Source organism: Ursus maritimus (genome assembly GCF_017311325.1).
Source record: "Ursus maritimus isolate PB19 chromosome X unlocalized genomic scaffold, ASM1731132v1 scaffold_X1, whole genome shotgun sequence".
Lineage (NCBI taxonomy): Eukaryota > Metazoa > Chordata > Mammalia > Carnivora > Ursidae > Ursus > Ursus maritimus.
Genome location: NW_024423319.1, coordinates 74,632,989 through 74,639,701, shown reverse-complemented (window position 1 = coordinate 74,639,701; position 6,713 = coordinate 74,632,989). Strand labels below are relative to the sequence as shown.

The 6,713-nt window shown below is 45.1% G+C and overlaps 1 pseudogene; it reads left to right on the top strand.

Annotated features, from left to right (window-relative positions):
• The first annotated feature begins 4,719 nt into the window (after window positions 1-4,719).
• On the top strand, window positions 4,720-5,486 carry LOC121103132 (annotated as a pseudogene).
• The last annotated feature ends 1,227 nt before the right edge of the window (window positions 5,487-6,713 follow it).

The following is a 6,713-nucleotide window of genomic DNA, read 5'->3' as shown; positions in this document are numbered from 1 at the left end:
ACAAATCAAAAAATGGGAAGAAATATGAACAGACACTTTTCAATGAAGACATACAAATGGCTAACAGACACATGAAAAATGTTCAAAATCATTAGCCATCAGGGAAATTCAAACCAAACCACACATGAGATACCACCTACGCCAGTTAGAATGGCAAAATAGACAAGGCAAGAAACAACAATTGTGGAGAGGATGTGGAGAAAGGACTCTCCCTACATTGTTGGTGGGAATGCAAGTTGGTACAGCCACTCTGGAAGCGTGGAGGTCCCTTGCATGTTAAAAATTGAGCTACCCATGATCCAGCCATTGCATTCACTGGGATTACCCCAAAGATACAGATGTAGTGAAGAGAAGGGCCATTATGTACACCAATGTTCATAGCAGCAATGTCCAATAGCTAAATCGGAAGGACCGAGATGCCCTTCAACAGATGACTGGATGAAGAAGTTGTGGTCCATATACAAAAATGAATATTACTCAGCTACAGAAAGAACGAGTTCTCAACATTTGCTGCAACATGGACGCACGATGGAGATAATGCTAAGTGAAATAAGTCAACAGAGAAAAGACAACTATCATATGATTTCTCTCATCTATGGAACAAAGAACTAGAATGATCAGTAGGGGAAGAAAGGGATAAAGAAAGGGGGTAATCAGAAGGGGGAATGAAACATGAGAGACTATGGACTATGAGAAACAAACTGAGGCTCACAGGGAGGGGATGGGAATTAGGGCGGTGATGGGTAGTAAGGAGGGCACATATTGCATGGTGCACTGGGTGTTTTACACAACAATGAATCATCGAGCCTACATCGAAAAACCAGGGATGTACTGTATGGTGACTTAAGATAATATAATAAAAAATCATTATAAAAAAAAAGAAAAATTTAGAAAGTGCTGTGGAGTTCTGAAGACTTCTGGGTGACTCCGAGGTGAACAAAAAGAGGATAGGAAGCCCAAAAACAATGAGATCTCAAAGGCAAAAGAGCAAGATTCAGTTTGAGAAAAGGATAAATAAGGCCAATACTAAAGAGAGAAGATAGTAAGTATATGAGAAACATACCTTCCCTTTAAACCTTTGTATCTGAGAAGGCACAAATGGAATAAGTAAAAACAGTTGGGAAAGTTTGTACCCTCAGTGTATTCAAGGAGTCATTTTTCCACACTGCATAGTTTTTACCTGTAGTGGTACCAGGAGAAATACTTTCTAAGACAACATCGAAGTCCTTCAGTAAGAGCCAGCACTTATTACAAATATTCTTACTTTACCTTAATTCCAAGAAAGTACTGAGTTTAAGACTCACTATTTATTCCAGATTCCCTTAAAGACAGTGATTCTCAACAAAAGTTCAGAAAACTGTTTCTCGATAGAAGATTCTTGATCCTATGTACAACGTGAGCTTTGATGCCCCAGACACTTAATGTACTAATCTAATTCTACTGTTTACCCTTATGGAGTCAGACAATTCAAAATCATGAATGTGAAAGCGATAACTGTAGGAAGTCTCGCCAAATTTCTGTGAAAGATTTTTATAAATGAAGTCCAAAGACAGCTAGAGTCAAGAATGTTGTAAATCTACCCACAAGTTGAAAGAATTTAGAAATAAAAATTTTGAAAAAGTGTAAATTGTTATGAACTAATCAAAAATTCAGTTAATTGGCAATGGCATATCTAGGCACAGTATCAGAGAAAACAAATTTTTAGAAGAATGATAAAGCTTTCAGATTGTCTTTCAAAATAATAACCTTGGAATTGCTGTAGACATTGTTGATTACCCACCAATATCCACTTTTATTTTAATATACAATTGTATTTTTAAAAATTTTTATTATATTCAATTAGCCAAATGTAGTATATCATTAGCTTCTGTAGTGTTCAACGATTCATTAGTTGCGTATAACACCCAGGGCTCATCACAACACATACCTCCTTAATACCCATCATCTGGTTGATAGGTACCAATATCCATTCAATCTTCCTTGATTGTGGAGAACCTATGTCATCTTTGGTGAGATTGACCCACCTCCAACATTAGGGATCCACTTTGATTAGCATGAGCCAATTTGTCCACTTTGTTAATGTGACAGTTTTCACTGGACCCAAGATAAGTGAGCATGATATTTCTTTGTCCATATTACAAGAGCAGGTGAAAGGGTCCCAATCAAAGCAAAGCAAAATTTTGATAAAAAGTTTTTATGCAGGTTCTCTCTCTGTCACTGCATAATAATAAGGAAGTATATAACTGCCAAAGTGTTGAGCATATTGTAACTTAAGCTTCAGGTTGAAACTGACATCAGAGAGAAATAGAACAATCACCTTTGGATGTCATTATTGAGTATGTTCATTTATTAGGACTGCCAAAAAAAAGTAACAAAGATTCAGTGGTCAAATAATGCGAATTGTTTTTCTCCCAGTCTAGAAGTTATAAATCCAGGACTAAGGTGTCCAGTCCAAGATTTAAAGCTTCTCTCCTCGGCTTGTACATGGCCATTTTCTCCTTTCTTTGCATGGTCTTTCTTTCATGTGTGTCTGTGTTCTAATATCCTCTTCTTATAAAGACACCAGTTATATTGATTAAAGCCTACCCATGTGATGCCATTTTACATTAATTACTGCTTTAAAGCCGATGTCCAAACATATCCACATTCTGAGGTACTAGGAACTAGGACATAAACATATGAATTTGGAGGAGACAAATTCAGGTCACAAACTGACCACTATAGATTAACCTTAATCTGACACCCATCAGATTTTTCAAATAATGAACCAGTAATCAATGTTTATTTTGAATCAGTTGAGATTGCTGTCCTCTTTTTAAATTTTATTTATTTGAGAGAGAAAACACGGGGGGATGGTCAAAGAGAGACAGAGAAGCAAGCTCCCTGCTGAGCAGGGGAGCCCCAAACTCCGGGCTTGGTCCCAGGACCCCCAGATCATGACCTGAAATGAAGGCAGACGTTTAACCAACTGAGTTCCACTAGGTTCCCTAAGATTGCTTTCCTCTTGCAAGTAACTGATAACAGCCTACCAGATATAGATCGTAATATTGATATTCTTGAGAATTATAAGATATTGTTGAAAAAAATCTATACTCAATAGAAAAAGGTTACAAACAAGACTCAAAATGGATGCCATTCTATGCAAAAACTAGCTAAGGTTGTACTAATTGTAATCACATTCAAGAATAACTCCCTCAATTTAAAAATAAGACACTATTTCTCCAAAGCTAGATCTCCAAATCTAAGACGACCTAAGCCTGCTTTAGAAAAACTCTTATTATATGTATTTCTGTGTATGTGTACACAGAGAATTATGTGTCGCTTGTTGTGTGATTGTAGAGAGGTGTGATCTGGGATTATGTGTCTGGTGATATGATTATCTGTAAATACATAGAGACAATGGTATATATATAGGTGTACATACATATATTTTTGTACGAATGTAAAATATTTCTGTATTCATATGTGTTTTGGGTATTTCTTGGTCAATTTGTATGTATACAAAAAGTGTGCAGAATATGCGAAAAATGAAAAGCCACTTCACCTGGGGAGATGAGAGGTGGAGCTACAGGGCCTGAGATGGTGCCTGCACGCAGAAGAGGAAAGGACAACCTATAGGTCCCAAGGATGTGAATTTTGGAAAGAGGAGGAGCAGACCAGGAGTTCATTCAGGACTAGGAAGGCTGGTTGCCTAGTGTTAGCAGGAAGGGGAGGCCTCTTTACCAACAGGAAACTGAAAGTCTACTCCTATACTGGAAGAGGGCGGCGGCGGCGGCGGCGGCGGCGGCGGCGGCGGCGGCGGCGGTCGGCGGCGGCGGCGGCGGCGGCGGCGGCGGCGGCTGGTGGGAGCCCGATGTGGCAGAGGGGCCGCCGCCGCCGACAGGGAGGCGGAGGGCCCGCGAAGCTCAGAGCTGAGGATACCGCCGCCATCCTCTTCGCCTACACGGCCGCCCTCCTAGACGCGCTCCCCCTCCTACGGATCCTCCCCTCCCAGCCCGTGCAGGCACCCGGCTCATCGCCTGCTGATCCTCCTTCCACACAGGCTCACCGCGGAGGCAGCAGCGAGGTGTCCGATTTGGGCACGTGAGGCCCGCGATCCGGGGCGGTGGACGCCAGGCAGGGCAAGGCCACTGGTGGGCTCCAGGACGGAGAATGGGGATGGGGGACTCTGCAGGAGATTAGGGGTGGGGGCAGCCCTGGTCAGGCTGCAGTGGGGAGTGCTATGGGAAATAAGAAACGGGGGTGGCGTTAGGAGCCAGGCAAGAAATTGAAGGTGAGCCTGGGGAAGCGAGGGCACTGGATGTGGAAAGCGATCCTGGGTAGACAAGGCGATGGGCAGCCGGCTGAGGCGTCTCCAGGGCAGGAGGACAGTGAGTGCGCAGGGTCAAGGCGTGTGAAGGGATAGGCGCTTTGCAGGGTATTGATGAGTGGGTGCCAGTGGAGGGTGATGGAGGTGGTCTTAAACAAGGAGGTGGTCGCCCTCCCGCAGGTTCTTTAACCCCAGCCAGCACCACCGCCGCGTCGCCCTTCCCGCAGCCTAAAGGAACCTAGAGGGAGAGCACTGGCAGGCACGCAGCCAGGATTTCCAGCACTGCGCGCCAGGCTCACGGGAAAATTTAGGTTCTGGCGCAGGGTACAGAGACACGCCGGCTGTTGGGAGAACTTCACCTTATGTCCTATTGAATGTTTCTTTCTTATCTTCTCTCCTCCCCTGCAGGCATGAAGACCCCCAACGCACAGGAGGCCAAGGGCAACAAAACCAGGGCAGCTGTGGCCGGGCCACTGGGTCGGCAAACATGACGAAGAAAAAAGCCTCCCAAAAGAAGCAGAGGGCAGACCTTCGTCCCAGTCCGCAGGAACATCGTGGCCGTAGAATTTCACATGGATGGAAGGAAGGTGATGAGCCCATCACCCAGTGGAAAGGAACCGTCTGGGTCAGGTGCCTATAACCTTCTCTTTATCTGGTGAAATATGACGGAATTGACTGTGTCTATGGACTGAACTTCACAGAGATGAAAGAGTTGCTCTTTAAAATTCTTTCCGGCAGGGTGGCATCATCTCAAGTCAGTGAGCAAACCTTGCAAACACCATAATTGGTAAAGCTGTGGAACATATGTTTGAGGGTGAGCATGGTTTCAAGGATGAATGGAGGGGAATGGTTTTGGCCCAAGCACCTATCATGAAAGCCTGGTTTTATATTACCTATGAAGGATCCTGTCTTGTACATGTACCAGCTTCTAGATGATTATAAAGAAGGAGACCCTCCGATCATGCCAGAGTCCAGTGAGTCTCCTCCAGCAGAGAGGGAGCCAGGAGGAGTTGTAGATGGCCTGATAGGTAAACATGTGGGAATATACCAAAGAAGATGGCTCCAAACGGATTGGCATGGTCATTCACCAAGTGGAAGCCAAACCTCTTGTATTTCATCAAGTTTGATGATGATTTCTATCTATGTCTATGATTTGGTGAAAAGTCCTAACTGTTAGGGTAAACTTGCCACATTGTGAAAACAAATGTATAAGTAGAGACATGCAAAATAATGTTGCTTTTCAGTGTATTGAAAGTTAAGGGTCCTGTTAATTCAACATCTCTGCCAAAAATGTTGTTTTGTTCTGAAAAATACAAATTTATGTGGACATGACATGCTGTGTAAGGACTTTGTCATGTTGAAAAGACTGGGTGTGTTTGGTGGATGGGGCATGGAAGGAAGGGACAGCTGTAAATGCAGGCTGTGAATAAAGTTCAGCTAGTATCATAATCAGTCATCTAAAAATGGAATAGGACTTAGCTGGTCTAGTCTAGAGAGGGGGAGGAGAAGGAACTAGAGATGGGCTGTGGGGGAGGGAGAAGGGGAGGTGACTGCATAGGAAGAGGGGGCAGGGCCAGAATTGGAGAGGCTCCTGGGGAAGGATGACCTAAGAGAGAGGCACCCAACTGGGAGGGGGTGGAGAATAACAGAGGGAGAGTGAGATCTTGGGACTTAGAGGAAAAAGACAGAATGCCTTGAGTGAGAGGGACACAAAGAAACTTAGAAGAGGTCCAGAGCAAGGGGGAGAAAGAAGTTGGCAGGAATCTGGAGGGGGCTAAAGGATACTCAAAGGAGGGTCTATGCATGAGTAAGGAGGCCAGAAGGGGGAGGAACACTGAGGAGGAAAGAATCCCAAGGAGAAAGACTGACAGAGGAAGTGAGAACACAGGGTGTGGGGCGCACATCCCGGGACGCTGCAGGGTTGAGCAGCACCAACAGAAACGGAGTTAAAGTGGTCAGAACATCGGTGGAGAACGGTCCACGATTCCTCTGTTCTGTGACAGAGGCTGAAATTCGGCCACTACTGCTCTGACTCTCAGAAGAGGCACAGCAGACCGCCAGGGAAAGCCGCCAGAGAACAAAAGCCTGGAAGTACCGGCTCACAGCGTGCCCATCCCCATCCCCCCTTGCAGGGGACACAGAGACTCTACCCAAACAGGGTTGCCTGAGTATCTGCACGGCAGGCCCCTCCCCCAGAACACAGAAGGCAGGCTGAAAAATCAAGAAGCTCACAACCCAGAGCGCCTGGGTGGCGCATTCATTGAGCACCGGTCTTTGGCTTGGGGGGTGTGATCCCGGCGTTACAGAAAGGAGTTCCTCATCCAGCTCCTCTGCTGGGAGCCTGCCTCTTCCTCTCCCAGTCCCCTGCTTGTGTTCCCTCTCTCACTGGTTGGCTGCCACATAA